This window comes from Sapajus apella, unplaced genomic scaffold (assembly GCF_009761245.1).
Source record: "Sapajus apella isolate SASKATOON/1434 unplaced genomic scaffold, GSC_monkey_1.0 scaffold20, whole genome shotgun sequence".
Taxonomy (NCBI): domain Eukaryota; kingdom Metazoa; phylum Chordata; class Mammalia; order Primates; family Cebidae; genus Sapajus; species Sapajus apella.
The window spans coordinates 11,382,126-11,403,148 of NW_022436960.1; the positions used below are offsets into that span (position 1 = coordinate 11,382,126).

General features: G+C 46.4%; 1 protein-coding gene across 2 annotated transcripts in view; it reads left to right on the forward strand.

Annotated features, from left to right (window-relative positions):
• FBLN5 (fibulin 5) overlaps window positions 1–21,023 on the forward strand; it is an 80,453-nt gene that overhangs the window by 32,441 nt on the left and 26,989 nt on the right. The gene's annotated exons all lie outside the window — the stretch shown is intronic.

The window sequence follows — 21,023 nt, forward strand, 5'->3', positions numbered from 1 at the left end:
GAGGAATGCACTGTCAGATGAGGCAGGTCACCCACTGTGTTAAGACTCATTTGAGGACTGTCCCTTGAAACAGCTTCCCTGACCTCCCACCTTTACCTTATTCTGGATGTGACCCTCCCAGCTGGCTCACAGGTGTTTTGGGTGCCTGGATATTAATCTCTTCAGCTCTTGGGTTGGTTGGCAGGGGCTTGAGAGGGATGAGTCCGTGGGCTGATTTGCCCACTCCATTGCACCTTACACACTTTTGTAACGTTCTATGCATGCCTCAACGTGGGGAAGGTTAAGAAGGACAACTTTAGACTGGTGTGCTCTGCAGAGATTTCTAGAAACACAGAGCAAATTTCTTTTAAAACAAAACACATTCACTTGTTACTCGTGGTGATCTGGCTTTTGATGAAGTGAATGCCACGTTAGGACTCTGTCTCCAAAAGCTGTAGGGAAATTTGATTAAACTCAGTGTATTAGTCATCAGGACTTTTTGTTTGCAAGTGACAGAAACCCAGCTCCAAGTAGCTTGAGCAAAACAACAATAAACTACATATACACATACTTTGTTGTTTCTATTTTTGAGATAGAGTGTAGCTCTGTAACCCAGGCTAGAATGCAGTGGTTCGATCTTGACTCATTGTGACCTCTGCCTCCTGCATTCAAGCAATTCTCCTGTCTCAGCCTCACAAGTAGCTTGGACTATAGTTGAGTGCCACCATGCCCGGCTCATTTATCTATTTGTAGTAGAGACAAGGTTTCACAACATGGGTCATGCTGGTCTTGAACTCCTGACCTTAGGTGATCCACCTGCCTCAGCCTCCCAGTGTTGGGATTACAGGTGTGAGCCACCACCCCAGCCTAATTTGTTTTTTCATAACTAAAAAATTGAGAAGTAGAACTAGCTTCAGACATGCCTGTGTCCAAGGGTTTAAGTAGTGTGATGTGGCCTTTGTTTTTTCTCTCTCTCCAATGCCTATCTCTACAACATAGACTTCTTCATTCTCAGGGTGGGAGCTCTCAAGTGGAAGCCACTGGCAGCTCCAGGCTTATGCCTTACTAGTTTAACAACCCGAAGAGAATGTGTCAATCTCTGGAGCTCTGGTAAAAGGTCATCGTTGGGGTCTAGTAGCCAGCTTGGGTCATAAGCCCATCCCTGAGTCTGTCACAATGATTAGCAACACATGGGCTTTGATTTACCAAACCCATATCACAAGCTCACCCTTGGAGCCAGCAGTGGATCCAAAGCTACCTGCAACAAATGGACTGAAAGTGCAGAAAGGCAATTCCTTAAAGGAAAATTAGTGCTGTTACCAGATGAAGGAAGTTTGGATGGTGAGGGGTAAGGGCTGTACTGGAATCTTAGCTTCTACATGGAAACAGAAGAAGCAGATGGACCCAGAGTTTGTTCTGAGCCCACAATGACAGGTAACAAAGGATACAGTGACTTACTGAAGGATGCACTATCTCAGTCACCACACACCCTACCATGACATCGGGGATGGTCACTAGTAATGAAAGGAGGGGCCTGGAGCTGCCATCTGAGCTGCTCATCTGTCCTCAGGTAGGCAGGTACCCAACCCCCCCCCCCCCCCCCCCCCCCCCCCCCCCCAAAGACAACTATCTCTCCCTTTCATTAAAAGTTATCAGGCTGGGCATGGTAGCTCATGCCTGTAATCCAGCACTTTGGGAGGCTGAGGCAGGCAGATCACGAGGTTAGGAGCTTGAGACCAGCCTGGCCAATATGGTGAAATCCTGTCTCTGCTAAAAATACAAAAATTAGGTGGGCATGGTGGCACACATCTGTAGTTCCAGCTACTCAGGAGGCTGGGCAAAAGAACTGCTTGAACCTGGGAGGCGGAGGTTGCAGTGAGACAAGATCGTGCCACTGCACTCCAGCCTGACTTAGGCAATACAGTAAGACTCTGTCTGAAAAAAAAAAGTTATCAGATAATACCATGAACCCTCTTTATAGAACATCTGAAGAAATGCCTATGCGTCACCTGAATTCCTTTTTGTTTGTTTGCTTGAGACAGAATCTCACTCTGTTGCCCAGGCTGGAGTGCAGTGGCATGATCTTCCCTCACTGCAACCTCTGCCTCCCATGTTCAAGAGATTCTCTGCTTCAGCCTCCCAAGTTTCTGGGATTACAGGTGCCTGCCACCAGGCCTGGCTAATTTATATATATATATTTTTTGAGATGGGGTGTTGGCTAGGCTGGTCTCAAAATCCTGGCCCCAAGTGATCCACCTGCCTCGGCCTCCCAAAATGCTGGGATTACAGGAATGAGCCACCATGCCTGGCTACCTGAATTCTTTTGAGCTGCTCTTTCTCATTCTGTCCTTAGGAACAACAAAAAATGAAAGACAAAGAATGGTAGACTATTACCATGTATAACCATCATTATCTTTGGTCATGTTATAGTATGATTTGTTTAAAATACTGCTAGATTTCTTTGGCTAACATTTTGTTTAGGATTTTTGTCATCAATGTCTATAAATTAGAATGACCTGCCACATTTCCTTCTTAACTTACTCTTGCTAGTTTTGGTGTCCACATATAAGTTTGATAGAGTGAGGTATTATTCATTTTCTATTCTCTGGAAAGTTAGAATGATCTAATCTTAGGGATGATTCGTGGAAAGTCTATTCGAATTTGCCGATAAGATCATTGAGATCTGGTATTTTTGTGTGGGTGGGAAGATTTTTAGCTACTGAAATAATTTCTTAAAGTTAGGGGACTGTTTCCACTTTCTATTTCTTCTTAAGTCAGTTTTACGAAGTTACTTTTTTCTAAGAAGTTTTCTACTTAAGTTTTTAGATTCATTTGCATAAACTTTTTCATACTATTCTTTGTGTTATCTATTTGATCTTTGCTGACTTTGTAGTCCTGTTGTATTTTCATTCCCAATATTGTTGTCTTAACTTTTTTTTTTTTTTGGAGACAGAATCTCGCTCTGTCACCCAGGCTGGAGTGCAGCGGTGGGATTTCGGCTCACTGCAACCTCTGCCTTCCGGGTTCAAATGATTCTCCTGCCTTAGCCTCCCAAGTAGCTAGAATTAGAATTAGGTACCTGCCACCACACCCAGCTAATTTTTGTATTTTTAGTAGAGATGGGGTTTCACCATGTTGGCCAGGCTGGTCTTGAACTCCTGGACCTCAGGTGATCCGCCTGCCTCAGCCTCACAAAGTGCTGCGATTAGAGGCGTGAGCCACCACACCCAGTCTTGTGCTAATTCTTTAATTAAAAAACAAAACAGGCATTGCCAGAGTCACATCAGTTTGCTATTTTCAAAAAGAAATTTTTGGCTTTGTTGCTCTCCCCTATCTCTGTCTTTCCTTTTTGCTTTTTATTTCATTAATTTGTTTTTGGTTTTTTTTGAGACGGAGTCTCACTCTTGTTACCCAGGCTGGAGTGCAATGGCGTGATCTCGGCTCACCGCAACCTCCGTCTCCTGGGTTCAGGCAATTCTCCTGCCTCAGCCTCCTGAGTAGCTGGGATTACAGGCACGTGCCACCATGCCCAGCTAATTTTTTGTATTTTTAGTAGAGACGGGGTTTCACCATGTTGACCAGGATGGTCTCGATCTCTTGACCTCGTGATCCACCCGCCTCGGCCTTCCAAAGTGCTGGGATTACAGGCTTGTGCCACCGCGCCCGGCCTGTTTTTTTTTTTTTTTAATTTATTATTTTCTTTCTATGTTTTTGATTTCTTTGTTCCTTTTTACATTTTTTTTTTGTTTTTTTGAGAGTCTCATTCTGTGTCCCAGGCTGTAGTGTGATCATGGTTCATTGCAGCTTTGATCTCCTGGGCTCCAGGTAGTTGGGACCACAGGTGTGTACCAAAATGCCCAGCTAATATTTTTATTTTTTGTAGAGACAGGGCCTTGCCATGTTTCTCAGGCTGGTCTCGAACTCCTGAGCTCAAGCAATCTGCCTGCCTTGGCCTCCCAAAACGCTAGGATTACAGACATGAGCTACTGTACCCAGCCCCTCTAATTTCTAAGCTGGTTGCTTAGCTCATTAACTGTAAGCCTTTCTTCTTTCTTATGTCAGCACTTAAGACTACATATTTCTTGGTATGACCCATAAGTTTGGATGCATAGCTATTTTTTTTTCCCAAAGGACATTTCAGTGCTATTTTCATTTATTTTTCTTTTTTCTTTTTTTTATTGCTATTAAGTTGTAAGAATTTTCTAATTTTTCCCTGTAATCACTTCTTATTGTCCATGATTTATTTAGTGGTGAGTTTCTGAATTTTACACATTTATAGTGATTTAAATTATCTTTTTGTTATTGATTTATAACTTAATTGCATTGTCATCAGGAAATACGGTCTTCATTATTTATTCACTCTGGTATCCACAATGCCTAGCACAATGCCAAGAATGTAGATACTGTTTAGTAAATATTTGCTGATATAATTGAATAACAGATGAGTGAATGTCTATTGACAAAGCATTAGAAGAATTATCTTTTTCTGCTCAAATTGTCCAGTCCTTCCAGCTACTTTACATTTCAAAATAAATCTGCAAATGGGCACTGGAAATATAATGACCTCTCAGAATTATCTTCTATCGTCCTCATTCCGTTCCTCCTTTGGCCTGGGAAACAGACACTGAGTGGGCGAGTGAGAGGATACTTGCAAAACTGGTAGCGTGAGACCATCAGACCCAGTCTTATACATAATAGATTTAGATAATGGCGCTCCCTCCTATTTCTTCTGTGACCCAGAGAAAGGCATTTCTTCTTTAACGGTAGTAGGCTCCATAAATACATTTTAGGTGGCATTTCCTCCAGTGGAATCTCTTATCTCATTGAATCCTCCAAAATATTCAGGCATAATATTCTCGTTTTAAAAATGGGGAAATGGACATAAAGCTGGTTAGTGGAAGGGCTGGCTGGGTTCCTGATGTGTATTTTTTGTCCTGTACACGAACCATCTCTGCCTTATTTTTATTGCTTACAACAACAGGGTAGGAACACCTTAGAATTCCCTAAGGGAATACAGGTAGATAAAAACTTGTGATTGAATTATACTTGTAAAAGGGCGTTTGAAGGCAAAGAATGAAAAATGCGAATCCATTCTGCACTCCTCAACATGGAGTAAATATTGAGTTAATATACATTGGTTAATATATATTGGTTAAATGGATGGATGGATGAGTCAACAGTTCTTATTTTGATGAATACATTTTCTGCTTTTGGAATCAACAACCTCTTTGGCATATTAAGGAAGAAAAGTGTCTCAGTCTTTTCCTGAGCCCCTAAGAAGTGCCTTTTTTCCTTTCTTTCTTTCTTTCTTTCTTTCTTTCTTTCTTTCTTTCTTTCTTTCTTTCTTTCTTTTTTTGAGTCAGGATCTTACTCTGTCACCTAGGCTGGAGTGCAGTAGTGAAAACATGGCTTACTGCAGCCTCAACTTCCTTGGCTCAAGCGATCCTCCAACCTCAGCCTCCCGAACAGCTGGGACCACAGGTGTGCACCGCCATGTCCAGCTAATTTTTTTCTCTTTTTTTTGAAATGGAGTCTAGCTCTGTCGCCCAGGCTAGAGTGCAGTGGCACAATCTCAGCTCACTGCAACTTCTGCCTCCCTGGTTCAAGTGATTCTCCTGCCTCAGCCTCCCAAGTAGCTGGGATTACAGGTGTGTGCCACCATGCCCGGTTAATTTTTGTATTTTTAGTAAAGATGGGGTTTCACCATGTTGGCCAGGCTGGTGTCAAACTTCTGACCTCAAGTGATCCACCTGCCTCAGCCTCCCAAAGTGCTGGAATTACAGGTGTGAGCCACTGCACCCTGCCCAGCTAATTTTTCTATTTTTTGTAGAGACAGGGTCTCACTATGTTGTCCAGGCTGCTCTCTTTCCTGGCCTCAAGTGATCCTCCCGCCTTAGCCTTCCAAAGTGTTGGGATTACAGGCATAAGTCACCATACCCAGCCCCGAAGTGCCTTTTTGAAGATGCCTATTAAAAAAGTCTTGAAAGAAGTCCCGAGGGAACTATTAGAACATCCTAATTTTAGAGAAAATCTCAGGAAATATGGCAGTGTTTATACCTGATAACATTTAGACAATGCAACAACATTCATAACAATGTTTGTACATTAAACTCATATGCATACAATGTAACAATGATGCACAGTGTAATAGACACATGACATGAGACCAAATGGAAAACAGATAACTTAATTGTGCTCCTAAATAGTTTTTAAAGTGACATCAGATGAGGAGGCCTTCCACTTTCAGGTACCATCTCAGCAAGTTTTCTTTCTACTTGCTAATAGGCCTACAAAGTCATGCCCTCATTTTGTGTGCAGAGCCACAGCGTGGCATCTCCCGGTCACGTTTTTTTTTTTTTTTTTTGTCTTTTCCTCTTGCATCCTCTAGAGGGCCTCCTTAGCCCTGCAGAGGTAAGAGGTTCAGGCAGTGAGTAGTGAGGACATGGAGCTCAACTGGGCACCTGAGCATTTGGATTCCTCAACCTTTTCAGATGGAAGAGACCTCAGAGACCTTGTTTTCTCAAACAAGCTGAGAAAGACTTGCTGGAAGGCCACTGTGGAGCTAGTGGAAAGTTCCAGTCAAGAACCTGGCTTTCAGTTCCTTATCTTTTCTTTTAGGAGGTGGGTCCCCCGCCCTCTCCCTCCCTTCTCTTCCTCTTCTTCCTCCTTTTACTTCTTGAGATGAAGCTATAGCCATTCTCGACTGAGGGCCACTTCTGTGCCTGGCACTGTGTTAAGAGCTTTAATTACATGTGATTCTCACGAAACCCCGTGAATTAAGTACCATCACTAACTCCTTTCACAAACGAGGAAACCAAGGCTTTTAGGGGCAAGCAAGGAAGCAACCAAGCAAAAAACTTGTTTAAAATTACAAAGCTGGCCGGGTGCGGAGGCTCACGCCTGTAAAATCAGCACTTTGGAGGCTGAGGCAGGCGGATCACAGGAGGTCTGAAGTTTGAGACCAGCCTTCCCAACATGGTGAAACCCTGTCTCTACTAAAAATACAAAAATTAGCTGGGCATGGTGGCGCACACCTGTAATCCCAGCTACTTGGGAAGCTGAGGCGAGAGAATCGCTTGAACCCGGGAGGTGGAGGTTGCAGTGAGCAGAGATTGCACCACTGCACTCCATCCAGCCTGGGTGACAGAGTGAGACTCCGTATCAAAAAAATAAACAAAAAGAAAGAATTACAAGGCTAAAAAAAAATCACTGGGGGCAGCAGGATTTGAACTATATCTGACCCCAAAGCTGGTGTTCCTACCTGCCTATGTTGGCCTTTGAATCAGTTACCAGAGGCCCGAGATCCTCAGATCGTAGTCCAGACCTCTTTGTTCCTGCATCTGTTCTTCCTGCCACCCCGTCTCCACCTTCATCGTTCTCCCCTCCATCCCTTTCTCCCTGGCACTGCACTCCCGCTCTGTGATACTTGAATCTTCATTCGTTTGTGGAGATGGGGCTGCAGAAGAGCTGTGGGCTGTGTGGGTGGCGTTAAGTTTCTCAGGAACACAGGATGGCCGCTGGACTTTTCTTCATGGGGTTTTGTTTCAGATCACAGGTTGTTTCTTTGAGTAGGAACAGATTATAGAACTTAGAATGCAAACAATGAAGAAATATGTTTTGATTCACAGATACTCACTTTTTTACTATAGTAAAAATGCATAACAAAATGTATCATCTTGACCATTTTCAAGTGCACAGTTCAGCAGTGTTAAGTGTATTTACATGGTTATGCAGGAGAACGTTTTCATCTTGCCAAGCAAAAGCCACATCTTAAGCAAGACTCTCTCTTTCCCCCTCTTTAGCCCCTGATGACCACCATTCTACTTTCTGTTTCTATGAATTGGACTGCTTTACATACCTCATATAAATGGAATCATATAGTATTTATGTTTTTATGAGGTGGCTTATTTCACTTAGCATACTGTCCTCAAGGTTCATTCATACTGTAGCACGTGTTAGCGTTTCTTTCCTTTTTTTTTTTTTGAGATGGAGCCTTGCTCTGTCGCCTAAGCTGGAGTGCAGTGGCGCGATCTCAGCTCACTACAATCTCTGCCTCCCACGTTCAAGTGATTCACCTGCCTCAGTCTCCTGTATAGCTGGGATTACAGGCGCATGCCACCACGCCTGGCTGATTTTTGTATTTTTGGTAGAGACAGGATGTCACCATGTTGGTCAGGCTGGTCTCGAACTCCTGACCTTGTGATCTGCCTGCCTCAGCCTCCCAAAGTGCTGGGATTACAGGCATGAGCTACCGCGCCTGGCCTTAATGCCAATTTTTTGCTGAACTACAAGGGGCTAGGACTAATGTGTAGGGGACATCGCACTGGAGAAAACATTCCCTAAGGCAGAACCAGTACCAATTCCCACGTGTAGGAGAGGATGGCTGTGCTTTCACTCCTTCCTTTCTCTCTACTTTTTCTTCTTCATCCATCTCTTTTCTTTTCTTTTCCTCTTGACAATTCTTTCTGCCTCTATTATGCTCCTCTTTCTCTTCCTCCAGCCTCCTTTGCTTGGCACATGATGCCTTTATAGATGGGCTCCCATCTCATCCTCCACCCCCAGCCCAGCTCTCACTGTGTGCTCTCACGTGTTTTAACCGCTCTAGTTAAGCTCCCCTCAGCTCTCCGTGCGGTGCCTCTCATGTCTCTGGGCCCTTGCACATGCTGTTCCCTACCTTCTTCTTTTGGCAAACTCCTACTCATTTGTATTGGGGTACACGCTAAGCCACTGCAACAAAGAGACGTTCAAAATACTGGTTTAAATAGGAGAGAATTTTATTTCTCATGCTGCAGTCCAGAGGCAGGTAATTTAGGGCTGGTAGACTCAATGTGTAGTTTTAAGCTCTGGGTCCAAAATGGCTGCTCTGGCTCTTACCATCACATCTGCATCCCAACTAGAAGAGGGAGAGAAGGGACAAGGGGACTATGTACCAATTCTTTTTAAAGGCATCACTCAGACATTGTGCATATTACATTTACTTATATCCCACTGGCCGGAGCTTAGTCACATAGCCACACTTTACTATGAGAGAGGCTTAAAAGTGCAATCTTTGGTTGGGAGAACGGATGTTGGTGGATGATAGTCTCTGCTGCAGGAACCTTCTAGATCCATCTGGTATCTTCTACTCCAGGAAGCCTGTTCCATCTAGGAATGCCCCCATTCTTCTCTCCAGCATGACACTCACCATCCTGAGTTGGGATTACCTGGTCTCTTTTCTGATCTCAACTAGACTGTAAACAAACATGGCCTGTGTGTCATTTATCTTTGAATTCTTAATACTGATACCAGTGTTGCCCCACTGGTATGTTATAGCATAAATGACTCCTGAGCACTGTGCCTTTCTAGTGGGAGGGAGGGTAAGGGTGGTCTGGCAGGTCAGCCAGCTGGTTAGCCCCACATATAGCTCCCTTGCCTCCCTGCCTTCCTCACTGGAGACATCAAGGAACCTGCTGGTGCCCACAGCAGGGTGGCCGGGAAAGGGCTGCCCCATTCCATCAGCCAGGTAAACATGCAATCCTGAAAACTGTTTAATCCGCCCAAATATTTATTTTAGGTTCATATCATCCAATCTAACTCTTACCAAGTCCAAAGGGTGATGGGGAGCAGGGCGTGGCTATTTCAGCCCTGTACTGTTTGTGGGTGTGGCCCTCACTTCTAGACTCCCAGAGCCTGTGGCCACCCCTCAACTGGGAGGTGGTATGTTTCAGGACTCTTTCTGGTTTCCTCTCCCCCACCCCTAGGGTCCCAGCAGGCTTTAGTCTCTTCCTCTCGTATCCTGGGCTTCCAGTTCCTCTTGGGCCGTAGACTCCATGCTGTTTTCTGCTACAGTAGGGTTGTCAGTGGCTAGAGATGAGGAGCAGGGAGCTTTGGACCTTACTGGGGTGGAAGGGTGGAGAGAGGACAGAGGACCGGCAGAATGGGTTGGTCTCTGACTAAAAAGTTCATATTCTCAGTCGGTCATGGTCACGCCTGTAATCCCCGCACTTTGGGAGGCAGAGGTGGGCAGATTACCTGAGGTTGGGAGTTTGAGACCAGCCTGGTCAATATGGCAAAACCCTGTCTCTACTAAAAATACAAAAATTAGCTGGGCATGGTGGCGCACGCCTGTGATCCCATCCATTCGGGAGGCTGAGGGACTAGAATTGCTTGACCCAGGAGGTGGAGGTTGCAGTGAGCCAAGATGGTGCCACTGCACTCCAGCCTGGGTGACAGAGAGAGACTGTATCAAAAAAAGAAAAGAAAAAAAAAGTTCTTATTCTTAGTCACCTGCTGGCCTGTTTCTTGCAGCTTGTTATTGTAAAAGAGCCATCTGGCACTTCTGCACCTTGTCCTAGAAGACTTTGGATTCCAGGAATGTGTGTATGTGAGGGAGCCCTTCCCCGAGGTCATTGTCCAGTATCTAGACCTGCCCTCACCTGTCAGCAGCTTCATGACCTGTCGTGTGTCCCCAGCCCTCTGCAGCACCCTCACCTGCTTGTAGGAGTGCCATGTCTGCAAGCTCTACTTGGGCAGGTGTCAGGAGTTCCACTTTAGACATGAGGAGGCTGCCGTGCAGAAGGTAACTGATGTGCACACGGTCACCCTGGTGAGTTGTGATGGGATCAGAAGTGGTGGCCGGGTCTTCTCACCGCAGGTGTGGGAAGGGTGCACATGTGTCTTTCATTATCATGCTCTGAGAGTGACCCAGCTGGGAATGTTTGTTGCTGACGATGGGCTGATTTTTCCCAAGGGCTGAATTTGCACACCTGGGTATTCTCACGGCCAGCTTGAAAAATAGATTTCACTGGTATGCCCTAAGAGGTCCTGATGATGTCAACTTTCAGGCCAGGAAGGTGTACCTTTTCCCTTCTATGATGCTCCTCCCTCCTATGACTGTTGAGAATAAAGTTCTTTCTCACCTGGGATGTCAGGCTGTCCAGGGAGAAAAGAGGAAACATAACTTACTGCATCAGGCCAAGCACTTTGCTGTGGACTGAATGCATCCTCCCGAATCTATGTTGAAAACCATTATCCCCAGTGTGATGTTACTACAGGGTGGGGCCTCTGGGAGGGGATTATGTTTGGATGAGGTCACACGGCTGGAGCCCCCACGATGGGACTGGTGCCCTGATAAGGGGATGAGGAACGCTGAGCTTTCTCTCTGCCCTGTGAGGACTCCCACCACACCTGACGGAGCCGGTTACCTGATCCTGGACTTCCAGCCTCCACACTGTGAGAAACAAATGCCTCTTGTGTAAGCCACCCAGTCTATGGTGTCCTTGTCAGAGCGGCCCCACAGGGCTAAGACACTCATAGTATGTTAGAACTTCTGGAACTTGAGGACACTTTCAGGTCAGCCCTGGGCCACGATGAGGTTGGGACTAGGCCTCCAGGCACTCTGAGCCTGAGCCTCAGGCTTTGTTGGAGTTGGAATTGTCAGCCAAGACCCCCTGGACGTTCTTCCTCCCCTGGGAATGAGAGATGGGCCGCAAGGAGGTAGATGGTGGACTTGTCTCTTCCGATGTGTCTGGTGGCTTAACTGAATTTCCCTCTTGCTTTTAGAAGAGTCCTAGAGTTAAGTATCTTCATTTCCAGTATAATTCACTTCAGTCCTCTCTAGTATGCCAGGCACTGTGCTGAGTGCTTAAGATACGATTGTGAATAAGGGTCCTTTCCTGCTTTCAAGAAGCTCGTGGCTTACTGTATTGTATGAAGTGAATGGCTACAAAACGCGACGTGCTTCACACACGTGTGAGCAGGAAAGTAGACTTAACGCGCCGTGTTGCCAACGTGTAAAGCCTATTTCATAAGGGTTCTAAGAAGGAAATGTAAACCTGCCTTTTTTGTGTTTGAGGTTGTTCTGGAGGTTAACTACTTAGTGTACTTTCACCAGAGAGGGATTGGGGCTGCCAGATGAGTGATGAAGTTATTACAGTCATTCAGAGAAAAGACAGTGAGGACCTGGAGTCTTCGGGGTAGGGGATGTAAGGAAAAAGGGGAATTTGCAGGGTTTTCAGCACTGCCCGGCCTTGGCAATCATATGAGAGTGGGAAGTGAAGGCACGGTGTAAGCATGACTGTGGTCTCTAGCCTGGGCCACTGGAAAACAGTGGCACTGAGAGCCGAGACAGAGTACTGGGAATGCAGCGCTGGCAGAGGGAGTAGGTGGGAGGGGGCAAGGAGATCACTGACTGTGATACAGGTCAGGATGGGTAAGGAACAGGCTCAGGGGCAATGAGAAGGAATAGCCCTCGGGGAGAGGGGGTGATGCCACGAGTCAAGATCCACAGCATGTAGAAACTGTGTTCGTGAGTACTCAGCTAAAAAGGGATGATGTGAACCGGGCGCGGTGGCTCATGCCTGTAATCCCAGCACTTTGGGAGGCTGAGGCTGGCAGATCATCTGAGGTCTGGAGTTCGAGACCAGCCTGACCAACAAGTAGAAATCCAGTCTATACTAAAAATACAAAATTAGCCGGGCATGGTGGCATATGCCTGTAATCCCAGCTACTCAGGATGCTGAGGCAGGAGAATCGTTCGGGAGGTGGAGGTTGTGGTGAGCTAAGATTGCGCCATGGCGCTCCAGCCTGGGCTATAAGAGCGAAACTCCATCTCAAAAAAAAAAAAAAAAAAAAAAAAAAAATAGAAAGGGATGCTCTGTGTTGGAGGAAATATGTTGTCCTTTCTCCTCATTGGGATCTTTTGGACTTTCTGTCATCACTTTATGGGTAGCATTTCTAAGAACTTAGTTATGATTCAGGGAATTGATTCATAGGAAATCAAAACCCCACTAAAGGCCTAAAGGGAGGAGAACCTTCTGGAAGCACACAATGCCCTGCTCAAGGCATTGCAGCAGTAGGCACCCAACTACTGCAGGCTGGAGTTAAAGAAAGGCTCTGTCCATACACCAGAAAAGCATTCTGTTTTGGCTAGACCGTGCTAGAGACTTTAATAAGACTCCAAAAATAACAACACTGTTATAACCAGCAGGCTTTATCTCAGAGAAGAATCCAGTTAAGAATCACTGCTTGATTTTTTTCCCCCTTTTTAAAAAATAATTTCAACCTTTATTTTAGATACGGGGGTACATGTGCAGGTTTGTTGCCTGGGTATTTTGTGTGATGCTGAGGACATGATGGATCCCGCCACCCAGGTACTGAGCATAGTTCCCATGGGTAGTTTTTCAACCCTTGCCTCCCTCCCTTCCTCCTCTAGTAGCCCCAGTGTCTATTGTGGCCATCTTCGTGTCTGTGGTACCCGTGGCTCAGCTCTTGCTTACAAGTGAACGTGCCGCTTGGTTTTTGAAAACTTAAAATTTCATTTTAGATCTCTTAAACATTGCAATTACTTTTGCACCAACCTAACAGATTCTGAAACCCTGAGCAGGTTGCATGGATACAGAACCAAATACCACCTGGAACAGTCTAGCACCTTGTTACTCAAAGTGTGGTCCGTGAGCCAGCAGCATTGACCCCACGTGGGAGCTCGTTAGGAATGTGGAATCCAGTGAATTAGAATCTGCATTTTTAACAAGATCCCCACTGAGTCATACGCATATTAAAGTCTGAGAAGTATTGGTTTGGCACGGTGAGTTTTAGATACAGTTCTGCATTGGATTCATTTAGGTAACTTTAAAATAACACAGCTTTCCAGGCCTCGGCCCCAGAAATTCTGACTTAGTCAGACAATTCTCTTGGGTACCCAGGTTTGGAAACTACTGGCTTCTAAAGATTCCCAAATCTCTGTCGATGCCCAATGGCAAAAATTTTAGTAAATAGAAATCTAGTTTGAATTCCACCTCTGTTTGCTTTACAGTCACAATAATGGCCAAAGCCTCGTGGCTTTTTGAAAACAGCAACAACAAAAACACACACACCAAAACAAAAACCAACCAACCCATGTCTAGGTTGACAGTCATGACGTGTCCCCTTCCTCTCAGGACATCTTGACGCATGATGCTCAAGAGGACATGTGCTTCCCCGGGCCCCGTGGCAGTGACCATTCAGACATTGGCAAAAGTTGAATGGGCTTGGCCAATTCACTGCCCAGTTTGAAAGCAACTAAAGTCAGCTGATGTTTACCAAGCTGATGCTCTGAGGATGAAAGTAATTACCCAAGAAACAAACAATGTGATCTCCATTAGTTGCATGGTCTGTCTCTGTAGAAGAGCATGGCGAGAAGGGGCCTTTCAGAGCGCTCCTCCATCTCTCGCTTTAGGGGTAGAGAAAGAGAATCCACGGAGAGGCTGGGACCTGGATTCCAGCTGGTTTCATTCAAGAGGGAAGGATATTTTGTTGTTTGGAAAATGGACTGCATATTTGTTGCCTAATCAGAGGCGCAAAATGAACAAACCTTGTATTCCATGCTTAATCTCAAGTGTTGGGGAAAGTGCTGTAAACACAAAAAGATCTGGCTCCTAATGATTGGCCAGGACCATAAGACACATGGAGTGCAGATGTCCTAGGAATTCGACAGCGAGTTCTCCAACACTGAGATCTTTAATTAAACAGGTGTTTGGGAAGTGGGTCCTGTGTAGCTTCCAGCCTTGGCTGGGCTCGTCTTGCTGAAAAATGGCACCGACCCAGCCCAGCAGCAGGCCTGAAACTGGCTTCGCCTGGAGGCGTAGGAATGTGCCATTGTTATTTTCTTCTTTCTTATCAAGCCCAATTAGCTTGAGCGAGGAAGGAACAAAAATGGGCTGGGAAAACATGTTATTTCACTGGGTAAAAATTTACTACCAAGGAAATGATTTTTGCCATGCCCAAGAAAGGAAGAGTGGAGGCCTTGGAAAGGTGTGTCTTCCAAGCGTTCTTGGACAGCTTCTCCCAGTGTCACCCAGTGAGAATGTTTCCCTTTGGCTGATGGCTGTTCTCACACAAGAATAGAGACCTTTGGCCGAGGTTATGTTGGCAGGCTCACAAAGTCAGACCTTCCCTGTTCACAGGATCGGAGCAAAGAAGGTACGGGAAGAGGCAAGAATCAGATTGTGGAAAGGTTGATGCTACCTGGCCGCAGGACACATGTACCTTTATGCTTTCGGATGCCTACAATTATGGAATCATAGATGGGCCCAGAGATGCCTGGGTGCAGAGGTGAAACAGAGACACCGGAAGGAATGTACCCTAGCTTTCCTTACCTCTTGTCCAGATCTCCTGCTGTGTGTCTGGGGCTCAAGCGGGAGAAGTCCCTGGCTTTGGCTGTGGTTGAATCAGAACTAACCATGCTTGTAGCCCATGAAACCCCTGTGCTGTCATCCTGGTGTCTTTAGTGAATTCCAGAACAGCATCTGCAGGGGGCAGAAACCAAGCTTCTTCGATCTTCTACAGCTGTTAGGAACAGCACCTCCGCAGCGAAGGGAGCGATGTACCAGGCAGTCAGGCTGGGACCTGTGCTCCTGTTAATTTATGAACGCTCACCTCTACCCACGAGGCGGGCTATGTTAGCCCTGTTGCAGAGCACCCAAGGATCCCAGAGGCTAATGAACTCGCCCTGCCTTATTTAATTATCCAGTGTGGGAGCCTGGATTCCTAGCCAGCTCTGTCTGTTCCCAAAGTTCTTATTCTTTTACCTGCTACTCTTTTCTGGGGAGTTCTCAGCCCTTTGGTGTGTTTCTCTTTTAAATTTTGATGCTGGAAGAATGACCTAGAGAATGTTCTCCCTGTGGGCATGGGAAAACCATTATTTTGTTTTGTTTTGTACTGTTTTTGAAGGACATTTTATTTCTGTTAGAATTTGTGTTGTGAAAACAAGGTATTTTCTCTTCAACTTTCAGGAATAAATGCTGGAATGTAAATGCATATATGTATACGATATGTGCATTCAATTTATATTTGAACATATTTATGCACATTTAATGTGGTATATTAAGTCTGTTATAACTACCTATAGAGATTTTATTTAATAATCTCTGAGTTAATACTAAGATCATACTTGGAAACATTAGTTTTATATGGGGCAGAAAAGTGGGTTGTGTGATGTTTTCTGAGAACCAGCCCACTCCCAAGGGGAGGACATAAAATGGGCATAAACTAACCGTGTAATACCCACGAAGCTCTCTGAGAACTCCATACAGTGAAAGAGAGGAGTGTCAATCACCACGGGCTTCCTCTGCAGAGTCCTGCTCCAACGGCTAGAACGGTCAGCAGATGTGTGGACTGTGGCCCCTTCCTATGCTGTCCCTTGGGTCAGAATGGAAGGTTCTGTTGACTTTGTTGTCTCCAAGATTGTTGGACAGTTGTATTTTGATGTGTTGAGGCAAGTTCCTTCATCTGGTGCCTCTGTAACATCTTGACTATACTTGAAGAACATTCTTTTACTCCTTTAAAACACACCAGCCTGAGGGACATCTGTTTATTCCCACCATCTTGGCATACCTGCCCACGTGAAGTTTACTGTCCGGCTGGGGAATGTGAGACGTAGCTAAGGGTACGAATTCCTAAAAGAGCTCCCGAATATGTGGGCCACTGTCCTGGGGCCTGAAAACCCTTTCTGTCTATGGCCTTCTTGGAAGGCATCAAGGAGGTGATATTGATGGGTTTTGATGACTTTCCTAAGTGAGCAGTTGTTTCAGACTGAGAAGGCCACTCTGTGGACGTCTGAAGGGAGAGGTCCCAGTCAGTGCAGGTGAAACTGCAAGGTGAGCAGAGCTGTGCTGCTTGATGCAGATGATGACTTCTTCCTGGCAGGGGCAGCACCAGGCTTTTCCAGGTTCTGGAAGAGTTGATGAGTGCTTTCCTCCAGTTGCCAGGATGCTGGTCACCTGGGCAGCAGATAGACATTGCCCCACCTGGGGAGAGCTGAGCAATGGTTGCTGTGGCAGAATCCTCCAAGTGCCCAGGCAGCTGACTGGGGTGACAGCACCCAGGAGGGAGCAGGGAGCCAGCAGAAGGACTGTCAGTAAAGTCTGCTTCTGGGTACCTTACAGCAGGAGGGAAGAAGCTGGATGTCAGTCTCCCAAAGGATGTAGAGGCTGGGGAGGACACACACACACACACATGGCCATTGTAGAGCATAAAGAATGAATGAGGCTGGGGGTGGTGGCTCATGCCTGTAATCCCAGCACTTTGGAAAGCCAAGGCAGGTGGATCACGAGGTCAGGAGTTCGAGACCAGACTGGCCAACATGGTGAAACCCCGTCTCTACTAAAAATACAAAAATTAGCTGGGTGTGGTGGCAGATACCTGTAATCCCAGCTACTCAGGAGGCTGAGGCAGAAGACTTGTTTGAACCTGGGAGGTGGAGGTTGCAGTGAGCTGAGATTGCACCATTGCACTACAGCCTGGGTGACAGGGTAAGACTCTGTCTCAAAAAAAAAGAATGAATGAGCGAACAAGTGAATGAATAAATAAAGGCTTGAATGAACCCAACATTCTTTTCTCTTAGACTTCCTGACTATTGCACAGGAAGGGAAATAGCAGGCCCTGTTTGCACACGAGAATACTGACACTTGCTCAGGTTGTCATAGCTTGTACTTTTCCACTGATGCAGAAAGGGAGACCCTGCCAAAGAATGTCCTTGGAGTGATTCAATGTATTTTTCTTTCTGTGATTTAAGTCAAATGTATTTAACGTAAGAAGTTCTGCTGTGAGCTGGAATGTGTGATGAGTCTTTCAGGCCCCCTCCCCCTGACCCGCCGAGGAAGCTCACCATGTGAACACTCCAGTTTTAGCTCTATCAGGTGTGTAAGCTGACAATGGTTTGGACGGTGGTGGCTGTTTTTAAAGTACACACACCCAAATAGGCTTATCAGCTAGTTGGCTCGGAAAAACCTTCCTAGGGACTGCAAGGCATTCATGTTTGCTGTTCATGTGTTCATTCATTCAATAGTTATTGAACATTTACCATGGACACAGCATTACACCAAGTGTGTTTTGAGGACATAAAGTTGAGAGACTCCCACCCCCAGAAAACATCAGGGACTTACTGACTTCTCAAAATATAGTTTATATTGACAATTCATTAAACAATTTAGTGGAAGTTAAAATTTTAATTTTAAAATCTATATCAACAAAAGTGGGTGTAACTGAGTTTATTCTTTTTTTTTTTTTTTGAGATAGGGTGTTGCTCTGTCGCCCAGGCCGGAGGTCAGTGGTGCAGTCTGGCTCACTGCGGGGTACAAGTTCCTGGGCTCAGGTGATCCTCCCACCTCAGCTTCCCGAGTAGCTGGGACGACAGGTGTGCGCCACCACACCTGACTAACTTTTTGTGTTTTTAGCAGAAACAGGGTTTTGCCGTGTTTCCCAGGCTGGTCTCAAACTCCTAGACTCAAGCAATCCAACCACGTTAGCCTCCTTAAGTGCTGGGATTACAGGCATGAGGCACTGCGCCTGGCTGAGTTAATTCTTTAGCTCAGTAAAAGTGCTGGAATTTTTAAGAGTGAGCTTCAAAGATTTTGATTCTCGGCCTGATTAGTTTGTGCACATGCCCACGGTGGGGTCCTTTATGCCCTTCTGAGTCCAGCTTGGCCTACTTGCCTGTGTCTGGTTTCTCTCTGTAGGACTTGGCAAGCCCACTGTGTGGGACGCAAATTACATAAGCACAGAGGCTTGGGAACTCGCCGCCACCAAGCCTCTCCAGTGATTCTTCTCCCGTGTGGGTCCCGTTCACCCTTCATTCCCGTCAAGGCAGGAAAGAAAACAGAAATTCCTAAGGCAGTGTTGTTCCCAGGACACAATGGCCATCCATCACTCCCTGCTGGGAAAATGTAAATACGAACCAGCAGATAGTGGCACTATTTATTGTCATAAGCCTCAGTGTGGATTTGAGCAGGAGCGGCTTCTGGCCAAGCATTATTCACCAGCTCCCCTGGGAGGCTATGCTGGGTGGGCAGAGCTGGATGGAAGGGAGGCAAAGGGGAGGCTAGAGTCCTTGCAGCTGAGAACAGGGCTGGGTCTTTGCCACTGAGACCGCATGTGCTCGGCCTGAGGGTGGAGTGGAGGCTGTCGCTATCTTGGCACCAGGTTCTTGGAGGTTGTCCATGTTTAGGGGAGGCAGAGCCAGTTCCACGGGATTCCCAGACAGCTGTCATTTTGGGGTAGGGTGGGGACTGGTCAGGGTTGTTCGTGTTGGGCTGTTGCTGGTGGATGGTGGATTTCGGGCCCTATCACCTCAACCCGAGGGACCAGTCTCATCCAGTTGAATGTTATACTCAAGCACACAAAGCCCCATGCTACACGAGGCCCTTGTCCTCAAGGAGCTTACACTTTGGGTCTTAGATACCACTGTCCCCCCCATACATATTCAAAGAAGCCATGTGAGTAGATGATGATCACATCTGCAATCTGCAGTGTCAGGCGGCTGACAGCATGGGAGTGGGGTCAGTCAAAAGCAGCAAAAGCTCAGCACTCCCTCCTCAGCCTGGGCTGCCAGCCCTACCTGAACCTGCTTGGTCCTGGGTGGTGCCACCTCTGTGAGTCCTGCACAGAGTAGACTTGGAGCCAGGCAGACAGGGAGGCCTGGACTCAGCTTTTGGCTTGGTGCTTATTAGCTCTTTCCACTCAGTTTTCCCATCTGTAAAATGGGGATTATGAGCCCGCCTCACAGGGTGATGTGAGAGTAAATACGGGAATAAGGAAAGTGTCAGATTCATAACACAGGCTCAGGGAATTGCAGCTTTTCCTGTTATTTCTGACTGCATGATGGTCCATTTGGTGAAGGTGGAGAAAAGGTGTAGATGATGTGGGAATGAAGCGGGGAGGGAAGGTGCCCCACCAAGGGGCAGGCGAAGGCAGGACTGACAGGGAGAAAGAGCGCTGGGGTCTTCTGGGCCAGGCAGATCCAGGATGCACGGTGCTTCCTTGTGGAGTAAACTAATACATGAATGTTTAGTGAAACGTCTCTTCCTTTAGGTCAAGGTGAGAGTGTGGCATCAGGAGGTCCATTTCAGGATCCTGGGTGCTCTCCCCTAAAGTCGGGTACAGGGAAGAAAGGGGAGGAGGATGTTTCAGTTTCAACAAACAGTTTTGAGCACTGACTGTGTAAAGCATCCGCGCCAGATGCCTTGGGAATGGCCGTGAATATGGCTTGATATTTGTGCTCTGAAGCTCTATGTTAAGGAGAAGGGACCGACGTGGATACAAGTATCTTCATGCCACCAGACTGATGATAGTGGGCAGCACAGAGAGATGTAATGTGAGCGAGGACAGACAGAGATTAGCCCCAGGAACTCTGGAATGGACGGAAGACTGGAGAACTTCAGACCGAAAGATTTTCATGGTTGAATACGGTTAAGCAACTAGACTGCCAGCGTCTGTTGGCAGGGAACTTTTTTTTTTTCTTTTTTGAGACAGAGTTTCGCTCTTGTTACCCAGGCTGGAGTGCAATGGCGCAATCTCGGCTCACCGCAACCTCCGCCTCCTGGGTTCAGGCAATTCTCCTGCCTCAGCCTCCTGAGTAGCTGGGATTACAGGCACACGCCACCATGCCCAGCTAATGTTTTGTATTTTTAGTAGAGATGGGGTTTCACCATGTTGACCGGGATGGTCTCGATCTCTTGACCTTGTGATCCACCCACCTCGGCTGGGATTACAGGCGTGAGCCGCCGCGCCTGGCCCGGAACTTTTTTTTTTTGAGACAGGATCTCACTCTGTCTCCCATGTTGGAGTGCAGTGGTGTGATCTCGGCTCACTGCAACCTCCATCTCCTGGGCTGAAGTCCCAGCTCAGTCTTCCAAGTAGCTGAGACAGGCACATGCCATCAGGCCCAGCTAATTTTTTGTATTTTTCATAAAGATGGGGTTTCACCATGTTGCCCCGGCTTGTCTCAAATTCCTGAGCTCAGGTGATCCACCTGCCTCGGCCTCCCAAAGTGCTGGGATCACAGGCGGGAGCCACCACCCCTGGTTGGGGACATTTCTTTTACTTTATTTTTGTTTTGTTCTTCTCTGTTATTTATCATAGTTCTGTGCACACAGTAGGTACACAGCAGACCCCCTGTTTAACATATGAATGAATAAGCTTAATACAAAATACCTTTCTAAATCAAGTAACGGTCATTGTCAAGGTAATGTACCTTCAGAGAGTAAAGGCATAGGATGGCAGAAGGGTGCCTAAGGATGTGTGTTCCCTTC